The sequence below is a fragment of the Bombus terrestris genome, chromosome 6 (assembly GCF_910591885.1).
Source record: "Bombus terrestris chromosome 6, iyBomTerr1.2, whole genome shotgun sequence".
Classification (NCBI taxonomy): Eukaryota; Metazoa; Arthropoda; class Insecta; order Hymenoptera; family Apidae; genus Bombus; species Bombus terrestris.
In genome coordinates, this window is record NC_063274.1 from 22944673 (window position 1) to 22965120 (window position 20448).

General features: G+C 38.0%; 3 long non-coding RNA genes across 7 annotated transcripts in view; 1 reads left to right on the plus strand and 2 right to left on the minus strand.

Annotated features, from left to right (window-relative positions):
* LOC105667061 overlaps positions 1-4236 on the minus strand; it is a 100639-nt gene extending 96403 nt beyond the window's left edge. The window contains exons 1-4 of the long non-coding RNA XR_007224312.1: positions 4008-4236; positions 3539-3896; positions 3356-3459; positions 3049-3241 (exon numbers count right to left, since the gene is read on the minus strand). This is a non-coding gene — a long non-coding RNA (G-patch domain and KOW motifs-containing protein). The remainder of the gene's footprint in view (positions 1-3048; positions 3242-3355; positions 3460-3538; positions 3897-4007) is intronic.
* On the plus strand, positions 632-10252 carry LOC125385251. Of its 5 annotated transcripts, XR_007224315.1 has the most exons (6): positions 4274-4768; positions 4924-5245; positions 5462-5821; positions 8232-8412; positions 8516-8572; positions 10187-10252. It is a non-coding gene; the product is annotated as an uncharacterized LOC125385251 (long non-coding RNA). The 5 variants fall into 5 exon arrangements; XR_007224316.1 differs by lacking the exons at positions 8516-8572; positions 10187-10252 and adding an exon at positions 632-646 and having other exon boundaries at positions 4401-4768; XR_007224317.1 differs by lacking the exon at positions 8516-8572.
* On the minus strand, positions 9516-10229 carry LOC125385254. The gene is made up of 2 exons (XR_007224325.1): positions 10087-10229; positions 9516-9929 (listed from the first exon to the last, which is right to left on the minus strand). It is a non-coding gene; the product is annotated as an uncharacterized LOC125385254 (long non-coding RNA).
* Positions 10253-20448: the final 10196 nt, after the last annotated feature.

Sequence of the window (20448 nt, forward strand, 5' to 3'; positions counted from 1 at the left end):
ATTTATTATTTTAGACCTTAAATATTTTATTTGTAAAATCTTTATTTAAACAAGTTACCATTGTCGCTACAATAAATCAATGAATGAAATCAGTTTAAATTTAAAATATCATTTCATAATTTCTCGTCACTTGTATCTAAAAACAACAAAAAAACGGTGTATCCACATCGGATAAATTAATACGCCCCGACGCAAAATAAAACCAAGACGCACAGCTCTGTGGAATGCCAACGGTCTAGCGCAACGCAAACTTGAACTAGAACTCTTCCTAAAACACCAGCAAATCGACATAATGCTCATAACTGAAACCCACTTCACCGACAAAAACTACCTGAACATAAACGGATACAAGTTCTACCATACCCAACACCCCAACGGAAAGGCCCACGGCGGCACCGGAATCATAATCAAATCAAACATTAAGCACTACGAACTTCCACCATTCCAGAAAGACTACCTCCAAGCAACAAACGTAGCAATAGAAGACTGTCATGGTACAATCACCACTTCAGCTGTATACTGCCCTCCCAGACACTCCATCGCCAAAGAAGACTTTGACGACTTCCTGGACACCCTGGGCAATAGATTCATAGCTGGAGGAGACTACAACGCCAAACACACCCAATGGGGCAGCAGACTGGTTACAGTAAGAGGCAAAAACCTCCTCAACAGCATAATAATCAACAAGCTCAACTACCTTACCACATACGAACCCACACACTGGCCCACCGACACAAACAAAATACCCGATCTGCTTGATTTCCTCATAACTAAAAATATCTCGTCAATACAGGTCCAAATCAATTCCTCGGCTGATCTCTCCTCTGATTATTCTCCCGTGATAGTAACAGTCAGTTCAACTATCATCGAGAATACACGTAATGGTTCCATACATAACCAACACACCAACTGGCAGCTCTTTAGAGAAGTCTTTACACACACAACTTCATCCTCAACTTCACTAAAAACCAATGAAGACATCGAAGCAGCCACGGAATACCTAAACACGAGCATAATAAACGCTATCCGCTTCTCCACACCGGCAAAAACGTCCATCAGCAATCACGAATACCCCCAGTACATATTAAAAAAGATAGCAGAAAAACGTAGACTAAGAAGCATATGGCAGATCCATAGAACACCGGAGGACAAACGCAAACTAAACAACGCAACTAGAAAACTATCCTAAACTATAAAAAACTACAATAATGACCGTTTTCACAAATATCTCGCCAGCTTGTTCCCCACAGCCGACTCCAACTACTCACTATGGAAGGCCTCCAGGAAACTCACGCGCCTCCCACAAATAATACTTCCAATCCGCCGTCCGCAGGGTGGATGGGCGCGTGGCCCGATAGAAAAAGCCAACCTATTTGCCAAACACTTGACTGAAGTATTCCAACCCCATTCCTCCATAGCTGCAGCGGACGTTACCAAATATCTGCACACTCCCATCCAAATGTCCCCTCCTATTGAACCCTTCACTTCTTCAGAGATCATAGAAGCAATCAGTCGCCTAAACCCCAAGAAAGCAGCAGGTCACGACCTAATAGAAAATAAAGGAATCAAGGAACTTCCGATAAAAGGGATTGCACTCATCGCATCAATCTTTAACGCTATCCTCCGCCTTCAACACTTTCCCAAGGCTTGGAAAATCTCACTGATCACCCTCATCCCTACACCCGGTAAACCAATATATGAAACCAGCTCCTATCGCCCAATCAGTCTTTTACCTACCCTGTCTAAACTATTCGAGAGGATGCTCTCGAATCGTCTCCTTCCACTCCTAGAAGAATTGAAAACACTCCCAGACCACCAATTCGGCTTCCGAAAACAACACTCAACAGTAGAGCAAATCCACCGCATAACCCACATGATCAGCCAAACCCTTGAAAAGAAAAAATACTGCTCAGCGGTATTCCTAGACATCCAACAGGCATTCGACAAAGTATGGCATGAAGGCTACTCTACAAGCTTAAAAAGATCCTACCCCACCCATACTACTCCATCTTAAAATCCTACCTAACCAACAGACAATTCATAGTTAAATGTCTAGGCACCACTTCCGCAACATTCCCAATAGAATCCGGCATACCCCAAGGTAGTGTCCTCGGACCCCTACTGTTCTCCATCTACACTGCCGACTTACCTATAGCAAACGAGGTAACAATGGCAACATTTGCCGACGACACAGCACTATTAGCTACCCACGCAGACCCGGCAATTGCCTCATCCACTCTCCAGCGAAGTATCGACACCATGGAAAAGTGGTTCCAAAAATGGGGTTTCAAAATAAACGAAAAAAAATCCTCTCATGTAACCTTCACGCTCCGAAAACGAACCTGCCCCCAGGTCACCATTAACAACACAATAATCCCAAGCAAGGACTCCGTAAGATACCTGGGCATGACCCTGGACAGGAGGCTAACTTGGAAAAAACATATCTCGGAAAAAACAAAGCATCTAAAGGAAAAATTAAGAAAATTCTATTGGTTCACGGGCCGACGCTCCAAACTAAACATACATAACAAAATAATCCTCTACAAGGCCGTAATAAAACCTGTCTGGACCTATGGAATCCAACTATGGGGAACAGCAAGTAATTCCAACATTGAAATACTCCAACGTTTCCAATCGAAAACGCTAAGATCCCTATCAAATGCACCCTGGTATGTTACCAACGAAACAATCCACCGTGACCTCAAGATACCTACAGTCAAAGATGAAATACACAAGTCCAGAAGCAGATATAACACAAGAGTCAACAACCACCACAACCCACTAGTCACCCAACTACTGGACACGACGGACCGATCTACATTTATCATATTTCATATAAAATTAGAAGGGACCTTTAAAAAATTGCATGCAACAACACACTTACAGGTACTCTTGAATTAGTTTTTCTACATGTCTGATTATGTCTTTATATGTATATGTCAATTCAAATTTATTTTCTTAAAAGTCCCCTAATGAAAAACTAACACTTCATACTAACTTAGAACTTTTGAGTTCTTAGAATATTCTGATTTAGTCACTGGCTGTCACCAAGAGCTAGTTTTATTATGAGCCTTCCTGCATCATCATCGAATCCTTCTATTTGACCATAATTATTACTTTGTTTTCCAGCTATAATTTTCACAAATGTTCCTTTCTCGATTTTAACTTCTTCCTCTTCTTTTTTGGTATCTGTATTTTCATACCTTTTGGTCGTAATTCTGGTATGACAGCTGCTACTAATCTGTAATAGTTAGAATAAACGATTGTGAAATAAAAAATGATGTTCTCTGTTTACTTTCCAATAAGTGATGTATTAAACACATATAATTAATTTAATCTAGAGTAAAATTCATACTTTTCATTTCAACCAATTCCCTTTCCTGGTTGCCATCTCATTCCCCGTAACATTGCTACACCAAAAGCATCAATAGGAATTTTTTCATAACCTTCTAACGTAGACTAAAAAATAAAAAACAATATTTATAATATGCAAATGTAATACATCTGTGCATTGCACATCAATATGTTGATAACGTACCTGTTCTTTGCCTCTTAATGATTCATCTTCTACTAAAGGTAAAGTTAAATCATTTGTTTTAGTTTCATGTTCATTCTTTGACTTAAGTTCCTCAATGATTTCTTCCGCCGCTTGCTCTTCTAAAGTAACAACTTTATTTTCACTATCTTCAACTGGCTCTTTCTTTATTGATATTATTGGCGATGTTTTTCCATTAGATAGCTTTGATTTTGCCTCGTTAACACTAGCGTCTCCTACCTTTTCCTTATCTGCCTTCGGAAGGAAAATGTCTGCATCTATTTTATTAAGAATTCTATCATGCCAGGTTTTTGAACCTAGTAATGGAATAATTAGCGATTCATCTTTTTTTTCTTCCTCACTGAAATAAGAAATTGTTTTCAAATATATATATATTTCGCTATTGGTGATTTTTATAGGTTAGGTTGAAGTTATATGTTTCTTGATTATAAATTTTACTTTTTGAACTCACCCTATTACTTTAATACCTTTTTCATCAAGGCATTCAATGTAATCAACTTTCTTTTTTTCTTGTGGAATAGCATTTTTTCTTAATAGATTTCTTAATAGATTTTGCAAAACCGAAGAAAATCTTCTTTCCTTCTTCTGCCATTTGTTTGTTATTTTAACACTGACTTATAGATCAATACACATGTATATACTAGACATAAAGATTGATGTCACTTGAAACTATGTACATGAATCTAATATCTTATTATACTTTATTAATCTACTCACAATTACTTGCACATTACTAAAATTTCATTCCGACAATATATCAAGCGCCTGAATAAGTGACATTAAAGTAAACATATATGAGAGAGGAAATAAGAAGAACTGACGCCTATGGTTTTCTATGTTACAGAGCTAGTGCTGCACCATACGGCTAAATGCCGAAAGTGGCTAGGATATCCCAGAGAGAGTAGTGCTGCACCGTCATGCCGAAGTCAAATGCCGAAGGTGGCTTATGCTAGTATATACCTGTCTATACGTTTCAATCAGAAAATCGATATTATGTGTTCATGTGAAAGTTCACATTTCCTTAGGAGCTGTATTTTGATAGATTTAAGCTTCTAATGGAGCATTTTAAACGTATAGAGTATACTATGAAGTAGAGTGCGGATCATTTTATATTCATAGAAAATTTGAATGTATGGAAATGTACAAAATGCTCATGATATGCAAAAATATGCAAAATATTCAAAGTAAACCAATCATCAAAAAGTTTAAAAGGTGAAACAAATTTCTTTAATAACACCTAGATTAATTTTTATTTGTTAACGATCTACATTCTACTACGCTTTTAATTCTACCCTAGTTTATGCACCATAGCGCATGACAGCGCTATTATGTCCTTTACAATTTATTCAAGATCATTCTATTTTCAGATCAGACTCTCTATTTTTCTTTTTGCATCCTGCAAATTACCGTATAGAGATGTAAAACGAAAGCTATTGCTCGTTAAAATTTGACGTACTTTTGTTTTCATGAAAATATACATATGTTGAATTAAATAAACTAAACTATTGATAATCACATTGAAAGTATATATATTTATATATAACTTAGATTTCACAGATTATTTCGATATTGAAGTACTCCTTATGTATTAACGAAGAAGATAAAACATACTAATACAAGCATAATTCAACTGAGCGATTATGATAATGTTAATGCGCATCTCCGAACGTGCAGAGGATAAATGAGCAGGTAAGTTGCTCCCATCACTTTCTCCTTTGTTTCATGCAACTGTAACTCTTAGAATGTAATGTATAAATGTATATAACTATCCTTAACCGCATTGACGAAATGATGATAGACATAATTACTTGTTTGTCAGTTGAAGATCTTTTCTTTCCTCTTACTACATATTTATGTACTCTTAACTTGTCTTTTTAACAATACTATCGCTCGTTTGTTCTACAGTTTTCAAAATTCTACCTTTTAGCGTTCTACACACGATCGGAGCGTAATTGTGCCCGTAGTTTGCCTGTTCCTATAAGCTACTTTAAACGATCATCTTTGATTGTGTTGGCTCGTAGATCATAGAGGAAGCCATTTACCTATCTTTCGGAACAAGAACTACAGTTAAAAACAGCGACCAATTGAGAACAGTAGTTAAGTCCGCGAGTAGAGGGGTGAGCGTGTTTAAGCGGCGACTACAGCACACGGTATGCAGATACGAAGCCGGGGTAAACCGGGAAGCCGTAGTTCACGGACCGTAGTAAGCGTGGTAACTCTGAACAGTCAACGACATTTGAAAGCCGGCCGCGCTCTGGAATTCAGGTAAATTTACCTCTTTTTCGTCTTAAATTTTCATTGACATTTCTCTGCTTATAGATTATTATACGGTTAGAAATGACATATTTTTGGAGATATCGAGGAATGGTACCTTTAAGTAATTTTGATTTTCCTCACTCATAAATTGAACCGAGGAAATTCCATCAATTTATTTACCGGCTGTTAAAAAGTTTTAATGAAATGGGACAAATGATAATTAGTTGCGAAAATAAGGACAGTTGTGCCAGAGTTACAGTGTTTGCCTTTAATTTCAATTAACTGTACAGCCTGAACGTGGAGATAACATCTAAATGGTTAAATTAGGGAATGCTTTAACAAAGTTGATTCAAACATTTGATGAAAAACCCATAATTTACCTTTCTTAGAAATAGTCTTATACTCTTACATATCTTTTATACATTTTTCTTATATATAGAAATCTAACATTTATCAAATATGTGACAATTTCTACTGCAATCAAACATCTTATTTACTCTACGTAATGAAGCTAAGTTTAATTAACTTTCCTCGGTATCTTACATCACCAGTCACGCTCTCGATCCCGCTAGCTAGGCAATAAATCATCAAAAGTCGAGTTACAATTACGTTCTTATCCTACTTCAGAGCCCCTCACCTATCCGTTATCCAATTTCCTCTTCGAAATCCCATCGTGAAACCGACAATTAACTACTGTTCATCAGCACACGTACAGTTGACGGAATCGACATAATGAGACAGCGGAGTTAAATGTTAAAAAGTTTGCATATTTTATAATTTGAATGGCGTAAGGGAAAATAAGATGTTTGATTCGCCTAAGATCGTTTCATCCTGTATGGCACCAACATTTCATAAAATATTATATAACATAATTTGGAAAACAGGGTTGAGAATCATAGTGGTGTAAGTTAGGTCATTGCCAGTTTTCATCAAATAATCTTCTGTGTTTGTTACCGTAAAAATAGATTACATCTGTTCAAACCGTGGAAACAGAAATGGTAGAGAATAAAGTTACGACTTAATCGGTTCTGAAACCAAAGGGAAGATATGTTTGAGAGTAAAAATGAATTCAAACATTCGGAATTACGACTTAAACCACTATGACATTGAATTTGTCGTATGAAACCTACGCGTTGGGGAACGTGTTGAGGATGTCCCGAAACGTAGTTACAAATTAAGACAGGTCCGCGAGGCTAACTGTAAAAGAGCGAGCGTAACTGTGCGGAGTCGATGTTAACGGAGAAGATCTTCCTGCCGAAGATTTGTTCCGCTATGTCTAGACGTTCTATCCTTTGTTTCCTCGTTGCATTTTTTTACCTTCATTTTATCGCCACGAACAATGTTGCTCGTCGTGCTCTTAACCGTGCAACAGTCGGACAAAAACCCGTTCTACCTCGTATATAGCGTTCTGTTCGACACGGTCCACGAACTTACGGACAGATTTTTCGCGATTAAAAGAACAAGATAAGACAATTTCACGGTGATCTCATTGTTGTATATGTATACGGAAGTCCCATGGTTGTCGAAGTTTGTGCAGTAATTCTTCTTTCTCTTTCTCTTTTAATTATCGTTTTTTGCAGAAGAATGACCGTGGTGTAGAACATGATTGATGTTGATGGTGTAGTAATGGGCGGTGATGCTTCAAACGTATATAATACACTTGAGTTGTATCAAGCATGTTTTTACAACTTTGAGTCGGTTTTACGTGTTCTTATGTTATTGTAACGATTAAGTTACCATAAATATAGCAGTTTTCCCAATGGATCCACGCGTCGAGAGAAGTCATATCACGTAAAACATACATTTCCGTATAATGTTGTACAAATAACAGTCTAAGAAGAGTAGACACTCTTTATTACGATCATACATGTATATTGAAAATATAGCGGTCGTTGCAACGGTATGAAAAATTATTGCAATGAAAAATTTTGACGGTGGATACGTATCGTTAGCAGATGATTCACAAGTTTCGAATCGTCTGACGGTACTGGTGCGTTGAACTTTCAGTGGTTGCGCGCGTACGCGTGTCGAGTCGAATTCTAGTTCGATTTCGCGGGAGGTTCGATTTCGCTATGGTAAATGTAGTCGAGTGAACAATCGCGCTACCGGATCTACGCGTAGTCCGGAACTCGGCGCATAATGCCGCGGAAACGGGCATTACAGGTCATTTAGAAGTTACGTCTCATAAATTAAAATACATAGAAGAATGGCAATTACATTCTCCTTTTTATTATTTATATTCTATTATTAGAACACGTATCATTTTTCAAAATTTTCCTTGCAATCTACAATTGTTTATGTTATCTTCCTATTGATCATCGACTTTGTCATTTGCATGTCTCATTTTCCTCGTGTTCGGCATTTCAATATCAGGGAACGAATTTGTATCTTCTACATGAAATCATCTCTTTAATTTCAGATAGACGAATATGCGGCTGCTTCTGTTCCAAATATCTCCGTTACTGTGCCTGTTGACGGAAATCGGCGCGGCTGGGATCGGTAAAGCATGGCAGATTCTGCCATACGCGACCGATTCCTGGAATCACCCATCATGGCCCCGGCTCGACTCTTCCGCGTTCGAAGTTCGCAGCGTGAGCGGGGTTGGTCATCTCAATCCCTTGTTTAATTGTTGATTTTTTTAAATCTTTGTTTATTAATTCCAGGTTTTTTACATATTTTTTTTTTTACATGATTTTTTTCCAGAATAAACGCTGAATTCTGATTGTAGGGTGGTACAGGCAAAAATACCGATACGCGACGGTACGACATAGCCATGCATTATTACATTTTTTTTTTTTTTTTTTTTTAAGATTATTATTGTAACTTAAATTTAAGCCGCTGTTACGCTGTGCTTATGTGCGATATTTTAATTTATGTCGTGAAAGCCTGGACGCAAAAACAGGACAGTTCGTTAGCGTAGGAGGGAACTTCTTCGTTAGACTGAACTCTGTTGATTGACTATTGAAAGCGCAAAGCGTAATAAGTTATAGTAATTCTTTTGCACGAGATTAAATAATTCAAGAGCGTTATTTTTTAGTATTGATTATTTATTTTAAACATTGAAATTTACAATAAACATTTAGAATTTACAACAGAATTTGGCTAATAATTCAGTTGTATGAGAAAAATTTCAAGACAATTATCGATACATAATCCGACATCGCATTTTCTGCATTCTCTTATTTTTCACACAAACAACACATTTTCTTCTCGATAATTAGATGCGACTGTTCTCGAAACAGGTAGACAATTATAACGAGACATTATTGGCATTTGCTTACTGCCGTTACTAAGGAATACATTCATATTTATCTCACATAAATGTAATAGTATTACTTCTACTTGATCGGAAAAATCGACAAACGCGTATATCTGTCCTTAGGCCATGCGGAATACTTGCAAAAAATGCATATATGTGTTCTGAGTCTACACCCATAGCTTTCGCCCGGCGCATATACGCGCCCATACATGCGTTAATAAGATAAGAGGAAATAAAAGACAGATTATCGATAAAATACACTAACACATATGTAATACGTGGATATATTACCACTCAGATTACACATATTATATATTATAAGGGAAGATGTATACCACGTATACATATATGTAGAACGAACATTTCAAACTTGTTTATAGCGCGTGCGCACACATACATGCACGCACACGAACAATTTTTCGAACGATAATTATATTAATGATATATATTATGATAACCATTTATATTTTTTAAAATATGTTCTTATGGCATACATATTTATTCCACGCTTTATATCTATCCACATCCGTGACTGTAGGTGACATTGTTTTTAACAATTTTGCTATTATTTCATAATTCTTTAATTCATATTTCAAAGTCGTAACAGATGTTTCTTTTTTTTCAAGTTTTTCCCACATTGGACTTATTTCTAGCAGCCATGCTTGCTTACAAAGCAATTTTATATCCGCGCAAGAATATTTTTCAGTAGATTTTATTATGTGGTTTACAATATCCATATTCTCTAATAACTGGTTGCTAAGGTATAATTTGAACATATCGAGTCGACTAACTTCATTTGGTAATGATACGTATATTTTCTTTTCAAGAAAAAGTCTGCGTAAAGCTGCATCAATGTCCCTAATAATATATTTACAATAAATATTATTGTTCTGTTATATTAATAATAACGAAGGAATATTCCGAACAACACAATAATTAAGATTAAGATAATGAATAATTATGATATTAAGATATTTTCTACTTAGAAAACATTGAAATAGCGTGATATACATACCAAGGGCAATTAGTTGCAGCCAAAAGAACTACATTAGAATTTTCGTTAGATACTAATCCATCCAATCTAGAAAGAAGTTCTGATCTGAATCTCTTTGCAGGTTCAGACAATGTACAGTTTACTCCTTTATTTGTGCCTATCCAGTCAATCTCGTCGATAAAAATAATTGTAGGCGAATAATTATAGGCAAGTTCAAATAAAACCTGCTCAGTTTAACAAATGTATTTATTATTTATTAAATATTATATTCAAAATTCCTTAAATTCATTGTTTCATCACGAACGTAATATCATTTCGTTTTCCAAACAACTATTCTATTTATATGTCGAGTTATCGTTTGGATTTCGAGCGCGAGACGATTCTTCGTTAGTATTTGCCATCGTGATATTCAATAAAGGTTGTATTTACATAAATTAATATTTCTTTACAAAGTGTGGTAAATAATTAGTTTAACGGTTAACTAGAATAACAAACAATAAGTAAACAAATGCTTTTGATATTATTCTTGGGTTCTGTAACGAATCCACAGTCAACGGGAAACTTTCTGTACGTTTTAATATATTTTTGACATCACACTGACACGTTCGCTCAGGCACAGGGTATCTCTAAGACTAACTCCAAGACGATGACAGTAAACTCTCCAAGGAGATTGCAAAATAAAAGACAGATACAGTTACATATATCAAATACATATCGATCGGGAATATCAACAAATTCCCAAGCGCCGTAACTAGGCAGTTCCACATAAACCAGCATTGCTCCTGATCAAGACTTGATTGTTTATACAGCGTATCCCTTAACACTGGTACCTCCTCTGTAAAACATTTCGTTCATCCCGTGACCGTGGCTACGTTCGGCGACCAGTTATGTCACCCCGAGCCCAAGTATTGGGAAATCTTCCAAAAGAAAGGCCCGATGTCCCTACATCTCCGACACGGCCATCCTGACAATCACCCGTCCTCGGGTGCATCTAAAATATTCGGTTTTCTTAACATTAGACTCAATTTGACATCTTTTACAATTTAACAAAACATTCTAATAAGCCAGGGGTCCACCACAACAACAAAGATTCTTACTAAATATTTGTTAACAAACATAAACAACAATCTGTCATATTACAATGTCTTTCTCCAAAACTGTTATTTAGTTGCATCCTCTGATCCTCCAGTCATTAGACTTCTCAACCTCTCACCAGAACACATCACAGTACTACTCTTATACATGAATATATCAAATTAGATCACAACACCACACTGGGCGTGTGTGAAACAACAAATTATATCACAACACCACACTGGGCGTGTGTGAAACACCAAATTACTTCACAACACCACACTGGGCGTGTGTGAAACACCAAATTACTTCACAACACCACATTGGGCGTGTGTGAAACACCAAATTACTTCACAACACCACACTGGGCGTGTGTGAAACACCAAATTACTTCACAACACCACATTGGGCGTGTGTGAAACACCAAATTACTTCACAACACCACACTGGGCGTGTGTGAAACACCAAATTACTTCACAACACCACACTGGGCGTGTGTGAAACACCAAATTACTTTACAACACCACACTGGGCGTGTGTGAAACACCAAATTACTTCACAACACCACACTGGGCGTGTGTGAAATGTTATGGTCATAAACGTTCCTCCTCAATCACTGTACCTCAACCGTCACTGTCGTTGCCATTATCATCACTACACACATCCAACTCAGCAGGAATGCAACCATCTGGCATTTTCCTTAACTTATCATGGCTGTACTTATACGACCGTTTACCATCCATCGTTTTTAAAATACATCTATCTCCTTCCAAAATCTCTGCTATTATAAATGGACCCCTGTACTTAGGATCTAATTTTGTTTGATTTCTCTCCTCATTTTTACGTAATACAAAGTCTCCAAGGTTAAATTTAACTACTTTAGCCTTAGTTCTATCAAATCTTTCCTTATCATATTTAGCGTTTGACTCTATGTTTTGTATAGCCTGCTGTCTTACATTGGAGATATCTACTTCCTTTTCTACAAAGTCGTCGGGAAGCAATAAACCATAAGGTCTTGCTGTTTTCCCAATTAATAATTCCAAAGGACTTGATTTAGTCACACGGTTGGTGGTGCAATTTAAAGCCAATTGTATTTCGCCAATCGCCTCTTGCCAAGATCGACCAGTCGTTTCCACAGTTGTAAACATGTTTTTCAAGGTTCCCATGACACGCTCTACCTGACCATTGGCCCTACTAACACCAGTAGCTATTAAGTGAAGTTTAATATGTTTACCTTGACAACAATCCTGAAATTCTTTACCAGTAAAACATCTACCCTGATCCGCTATAACTCGGCAAGGACTGCCGAATAAAAATATTGCTGACTTAAGCACCTTTACTGTATTGGAAGAATCTATTTTACGAGTATGATATAAATACACAAATTTTGTAAAAGCATCAATCAAAACAATGATATATTCTTTTAAATCACTTTTTCCACTCAACTTACCCGTTATGTCCATGTGCACCGTATGCCAAGGTATGCTGGTCTTAGGTATAGGGTGGAGTTTGGCTTGTGGTTTGCCCGAACTTGCTTTAGAAACCTGACAAGCATGACAGTTCTCTACGAATTTACGAACATATTTCGCCATTCCTTCGAACCAGTAATACTCGTACAACTTCTCAAGCGTTTTATCCCAACCTAAGTGCATAATTGATTGATGCACATGGTTGATAACGGGCCATCTAACAACTCTAGGAACTATAGGTAAACAGAGAGTCTTGCCTTTCCTTTGTATCTTACGATAAAGAGTACCAGACCGTAATTCATATGTACTCGCGATGTCTTCTGTGAGTTCGTCATTTTGCAACTTTGTTACAATCTCCAAAATTTGAGGATCACGACGTTGCTCCACTAACAACCATCCTTCAGAAATTTCAGTCAAATTAATCTCTTTTTCTTTAATTTTGATATTTTTAATACGTTCTATATCTATGGGGTTCCGTGAAAAGAAATCTACGTGAGTCTGTTACGCTTACCTTCTCGATATACAATGTCAAAATTGAAGGTTTGTAGATAAGCTCACCACCTGTGTACTCTATCATTTAAATTCACCTTTTTACTTGATGCTTTCAAAGAATTGCAATCAGTTACAACAAGAAATTCTCGTCCATGTAAATAGTGACGAAAATGCTTAACAGCATTCACTACCGCCAACGTCTCTAATTCATATGAATGGTACCTAGATTCCGCAGGGCTAGTTCTTTTGCTAAAATATTCTACTACTCTGTTCTTACCTTCCACCTTTTGCATAAGAATAGCCCCATATCCATCCATACTTGCATCAGTATGTAACTCTATTGGATATTTTGGGTCAAATATAATCAACACTGGCGCATCAGTCAATATAGAAATTACCTTTTGTCTTATGCTTTCGTGCCTATCTGTCCAATTTATGTTCTTAATTTTGGAAGTGAGTGCATATAAAGGCTTCATTATTTGTGAAAATTTTGGAACAAATTTTCGAAAATAAGAAGCCAGTTCAATAAACTGTCTAAGCTGTGTGACTGTCGTCGGAGGAGGTAAAGAACTCAAGGCTTGTATCTTTCCCGGGTTGGGGCGTACCTCCCCGTTATGAATTACATATCCCAAATACAGTACTGTTGTTTTTAGGAGAGAGCATTTTGCGAAGTTAAAAGAAAATCCAGCTTCCACAAGGGTTTTCAACACGATATCCAATCTTTCTAAAGCTTGCTCTATCGTATCAGCAATAATCAAAACATCGTCCAAATATACAATAACATACGAATAAGCAAGTTCACCTAAGGTTTTGAAAATGGCTCTTTGGAAAACAGACGGAGCATTTTTCAACCCAAACGGCATTGTTACATACTCGTATTGTCCATCTGGGATAACAAACGCTGTAAACTCTGTTGAATTAGGATGAATACAGATTTGGTGGAAACCACTAGCCATATCCAAACTTATAAAGTATTTAGCCTGTCTCAATCTCGCAATCTGATCTGCAATAAGTGGTAGAGGATACCGATCCGCAACCGTATTTTTATTTAACTCCCGGTAGTCTACACATAATCTTTCTGAGTCATCTTTCTTTTTAACAAGTAATATAGGGCTGGCAAAAGGAGAATTACTGGGCCGAATAATTTCTGCTTCCATTAATTTGTTTATTCTTTCACGAACAAGCCTACGCTCTTCCTCACTAAGTCTACAAGGACTTCTTTGTACAGTGACATTAGGATCAATCAAACGTATCTCCATTTGGCCCGTATTCATACGAGCACGTGGAAAACCCGTAATAAATGAATCTTTAAATTTTTCAAGAACAGAAATTAATCGGCTTTTATCTTCTCCTATAACTCCAGTATCAACATCATTAATATTAATCTCATTTTTAGTGTCTTTATTACGCACATTAATTACTTTTGTTCTACTAATAGCAACACTATTTTGAGTGATTTTTATGTCAAAACCCCGGCTCAAAATTTCACGACCAATCATTATGTCATATTTTAAATATTTATCGGCAAGGACATGGAAAACTATCTCCAACGTAAATTCGTTAATACACACAGCAGACAAAATTTGTAAAGTACTCTTAATGGTAGTATTTCCTATTCCTCGCATCACAACTACATTCATCTCTCTTTTACCGGAAAATTTCAAAGCCACAGATTCTTTAATCAGCGAACACTCTGCTCCAGAATCAAAATAAAATGGAAACGACTCACCCAGATGAGTTAATCTACCCATTGAAGTTTCCGTAGCACAGAAGTCGACCCGACGCTCATTATTAGAATCATTGCTTCCCTTCGATGTACTACTGTTATTTTTCCCCTTCCGCAACAGCGGACAATAAGGCGCAATATGTCCCTCCTCGTGGCACTTAAAGCATGTCACTTTTGATGATGTAGCTGATCGCCTTTCCTCCGAGTTCTGTATGTTCTTCTGCTTTCCAAATTTTATTCTTCTCTGACAATCCACTACTTTATGACCGTAGTTACCACAGTAATGACATTTGTTTCGGTAGAAATCAGAAATTTTGTATCGTTTTGCCTCAGGAGCCGCAGAGGAGTTATCCGACGAAGACACTGACCTCTTCTTCGCATAGGAGAATGCTCTCATTTCACTTAGAAATTGATCCTCTGTCTTGATATCAGTCGTAAGTGCTATTCGCTCAATACGTTGATCTTGCGAAGCCAATTGAAAAAGAACAGAAGCATTGATCACCTCAGCCATAGTTGAATTTTCCCACCTCGCTTTCAAAAGAGAGCGAAGACGAATTCCAAATGCTCCTGTTGAGGTGGCCGTGAGTGAGTTATAGTTGTTGGGCCTGGTCCGCTGTAATTGTCACTGGGGGCTGTAGATGTCGCTGCCCGGGGTACTGCTGATTTTTCCTCCGTTTTTTGGTGCGTGGGAGTAAAATCGGACTCCGGTCGCCGGGATTCGAACCCGGGTTCCGAACGTTCGCAACCTAAGACGTCAACCACTGCGCTGCCGTCGTCCGACACTAGTTAGTGTCGAGTGGTGGTATTTGGCTTGTCGAGTGCCGCCACAGTACCCCCTTACCAGTGATAGCGTTAGAATCTTAGTGTAATAAAGCGTCAGCCGACTGTTGTCCAATTCGTGCGGATGTTGCGCGAAGTCTTCAATGTGGCGGTGGATACCTGTCAGTACGGAGCGGGCGTTCTGCGTACGGGTGTAGGAGCCTCTGTTCCTCATTTTAGTATGACGTGCTGGTGGTGATGCCCATGAACTTTGGGATGGCTACATCACTCCAGGCTTGGTCATCGTCTCGTATCCTGTCACCTGCTTTTGCGCGCGATCAGAGGTGAGGAGGTGTCGAGGTTCGCTGAAGGAAAGGCTGCTGCTGCTCCGTGTTCGTCGTAGCGGTAGGGTCCAGCTTGCCACAGATCTAGATTCGCGATGATGAAAGCTCTCAGTAGTGCTATCACGGTCACACCTCAGTTTTTGCTGTCGATCACGTCGGGGTCACCAATTGTTGAGGTGGCCGTGAGTGAGTTATAGTTGTTGGGCCTGGTCCGCTGTAATTGTCACTGGGGGCTGTAGATGTCGCTGCCCGGGGTACTGCTGATTTTTCCTCTGTTTTTTAGTGCGTGGGAGTAAAATCGGACTCCGGTCGCCGGAATTCGAACCCGGATTCCGAACGTTCGCAACCTAAGACGTTAACCACTGCGCTGCCGTTTTTTTTTAACTTTGTTTATTAATTCCAGGATTTTTACATATTTGTTTTTACATGGTTTTTTTCCAGAATAAACGCTGAATTCTGATTGTAGGGTGGTACAGACAAAAGTACCGATACGCGACGGTATGACATAGCCATGCATTATTACATTTTTTTTTTTTTTTAAGATTATTATTGTAACTTAAATTTAAGCCGCTGTTGCGCTGTGCTTATGTGCGATGTTTTAGTTTATGTCCTGAAAGCCTGGACGCAAAAACAGGACAGTTCGCTAGCCTATTAGGGTGTGGGATGGGTGGGGATGGACTGGGAGGGGAGGGGAGGGGTGTTCTGTGGGATTAGTATAATATTTGTTTATCTATTTACATATTTACATATTTACACTTAATTCGGTGAGCGTTGCCGTTCTGTGGTTCTTTATCTTGTTGTTTTTTGTTATGGGTTCCGTATCCACCAATATCTTTTTGTGTTTTTTCTGTGTTTGTCTTCTGTATCCTTTTGGGGGAGGGCCATGTTGTATCTCCACCTAGTGTCTGCAGTACGGCCATCTAGGTTTTCCTCCTATTGTATAGATTTCATTCCTATTTTCCTTTGCATATGACAAATTATGGGGATGTTGTTTTGGTCTTGGAGATAGTTTCTTTCGTCTAGGTATAGAAAGGCTTCGGGGGAATGTAGCCTGTTAACAGAGTGTTTTTGAAGTATGCGTCGTTTGGGTATAAGCAGCCGAAGATTAGGCTGTTTTTTTTATCTTCGCGGCTTGCGCGAAGTGGTTTCTTGTTAGTTTTAGGATGTGACAGTCGATGCGGTGGATGTTGGCTAAGTCGTATATTTTTTTGTTTTTTACGTATTTTCTGTATCCGCTGTGTTCTGATCTGTAAATGCTCAGGCAAGCTCTGATGCATTTTCTTTCAAATATGCGAATTTTTTCCATTACTGACGCTGGTATGTTGTACCATATTGGACAGCCGTAGGTTATAATGGGTCTTATTAGCGTTTGGTAGCACATGATTTTTACTTTGCTATCGAGAAGTCTGGAATAAAACAGCCTTTTTGTATTCCAAACAGCTTTGCTGGCTTTGGAGAGTTGGATTTCGATGTATTGCTTGTAGTTTAGTTTTTCATCTATATTTACTCCTAGGTATTTTACGCAATTTTTGTGTGGTATGAGGTTCTCTTCGTTTGCCTTTTCTTTTAGGCGGAATTTCCTGACTTGTTCCCTTTCTGCTGGGCCGATTTTGCTTGTCATGGGTCTAAATAGAATGGTTTCGCATTTGCTTGCGTTAATTTTTAGTTTCCATGTATGATAGTAATCGCTGATTTTGTTAAAGAGTTCTTGCAGTTCTGTTTTTATCGTTTTGGTTTTGCGGCTTGTTACGTAGATGATTAGGTCATCCGCGAAAGCTATGGAGCGTTTATGTGTGGATGTGTTGAGATTAAAGAGCTTTAGTAAGTCGTTATTGTAGATGCTGAAGAGTAGCGGGGAATTTACTGTTCCTTGTTGCAGGCCGTTCTCTATGGAGAATTCTTTGCTTGAAGTGTGCGAGCCGTAGGTCATTATAAAGGTTTTGTTTGTTATCATGTCCCAGACTATTTTGATTAGGTATTCAGGGAAGTTCTTTTTAATCATTTTATAAATGAGCCCTGGGATCCAGACTGTGTCGAAGGCTTTTTCGATGTCTATTAGGCAGGCGGCTACTCGTTGATTTGCGTTAAGTGCCCAGCAGATATCCGACGTAAGTTTGTTTATTGCGTGGATTGTGGAGTGTTTGTGGCGGAAGCCCAATTGGTTTTCCGGGATTACCTTATTTTTTGAGCAGAAGGCTGCTAGGGTGTTGTTTATGATCATTTCGTATACTTTGCTTATGTTGGGGAGGGGGCTTATGGGTTGTAGGTTTGCAGGTGATGAACCGTCTTTATTTTTTTTTGTAATGGCTATGAGTTTGGCTTTTTTCCATTTTTTGGGGAAGTACGTGTTGTTTAGTGCGTTATTAAACAGTACTGTGTAGTACCATTTTACTTTGTTTGGTAAGCGTTTGAGCGAGATGTTTGGGATGCCATCGAAGCCGGCGGATTTTTTGTTGTTTAGCGTGGAGAAGATTGTACTTAGTTGATTGAAGTTTGTAAAGTAGTTTATTTCTGGGTCGGGCTGTTTGGGGTCGTCCGATGTGTTTTCGTTTGAGAATGTGCAGACTGTTTTGTTTAGCGCTATGTCTTGTTTTATTTTATTTTTTAGTTTGTTTGTTTCGGCGATGATAATTCTGTTTAATTGTTCTCGGCCCATGTGTTCGTTTTGTGTGTGAGTTTTGGCGAAGTGGGTGCCGATAATGTCTAGTTTTTCCGTTGTTTTTGATATTATGAAGTTGCCCTCTGTGTCTTTGTTGGTGTTGTGTATCTCGATGCCTGCTTCTTGGATGAGGGAGGCTTTTTCTGGTGGCAGTTTGAGGGGCGGGATGGAGTTTTGTTCCTTTGGTCTGAAAATTTGATTTATCTGCGGGAACATGCTAGCAGAGTCTTTTTTGGAGATATTTTTTATTTTATTTGTCCAGTATTGATTTATAGAGTTTGCGAATTCTTGTTTTAGTTGTGATTTTATTTCGTGTAGCAGGTACTTTAGGAATTCTATGTCTTCTCTTTTGTCGTAAGAGTAGTTGTGTCTTAGCTTGTTTAATTTAGATAGTATGTAGCTTTTATCTCGTTGTAGTTTTTTTTATTTTATAGTTTATATATGGCTCGCAGGAGTCTTTTTTTTTAAACGTCGGTACGGATTCTTGTAGGGCGATTTGTATATGTTTTTCTATTTCGTCTATGAACGAGTCGATTTGTCTGTCTGTTAGGTTGACATTGTTGTAGATTTTTAGGTCGCAGTTCTGTTCGAGTAGGTTTTGGAACTTTTTCCAGTCTGTTTTTTTGTAGTTGTACCTGGGTGTTTCGGTCTGTGTTTCGAGTGTTAGGTAGTCAGATGTGTTTTTGCTTATCTGAAATACTATGGCGTTATGGTCGCTGTCGTAGTCTATGGTTTTGAGAGTGTTATTTGGTCGTAAGTTTTGGAATTTTATTCGGGCGTCTGCTAGGCATATGTCTAGGTAGGAGCGTCCTTTTGGGTAAGAGGGTAGCTCGGAGCTGTAGAGGTTTGTTTTGTAGAAAATACTTTTATTGTCTAGCCAGGTTCTGACGGAGTTTCCTCTCGTGTTGTTTATTTCCTTTTTCCAGCTGGTATGTTTGGCGTTAAGGTCACCGGCTATTATGTAATAGTTCTCCTGTTTGTCGAGCTGTAAAAGTTGGAAGAGATTGTCGAATTCGTCGTTAAATTGTTTCTGGTTTCCGTAGGCTGCGTAGGCTGCGGAGATAAATAAGTTTTCCTTATTGTTTATTTTTATTTTTATGATCGTCGTCTCTAGGATTTTGAAGTTTGTTATTTTGTCGTTTTGGATTATTTTGAACTTCAGGGGGTATTTTATGAGGATTGCCGTTCCTCCTCCTTGGGTAGCGTTTGGTCTGTCGTGTCTTATTATAGAGTAGTTTTTGTAGTGCACTTTATGTCTATAGTTCAGTTTGATATCTGAGATAAATACTATGTCGGAGGTTTCTTTCTTAATTAGGGTTAGCATGCTGTATCTTTTTTGGTTTGAGATTAGTGAGTTGGCGTTTATTGAGATGATTTTCAGATGTTTAACTTTTATCTGATTTGTATTTTGCTGTAATTGGTGGACGGGTAGGTTTTGGCTAATCTTCGTCTATATTTTCGATGATGTTGAAGATGGAGTCGATTCTTTCTTCATGCGTATTTAATGCTTTTTTTATTTCGTTTAGTTGTGTTTGTTGGTCGCTTAGAGCTTTTAGAATGCTTTTTTTGAAGTCTTCAATGACATTTATTATGCTTATTTGGGGTGAGTCTATAGTTGGGTTGGGGTTTTGTTTGACTCGTGCCGCTATATTTGTTATGTGTGGGCTTGTCTCGTTTATACTTGAAAAGATATAGAATGGATTCGGAAATACAAATAATTCCCTTTATTTAGCACACAACTGTTATACATATATCTTATACTCTTAAGACCTCAAAATCCTACTCGCTCGCACGCTTGTTGTCAACCGACTCTTCCAGATACTTCTAACGACTGGCTCTTGTCTTTTGTCTCAACCAAGA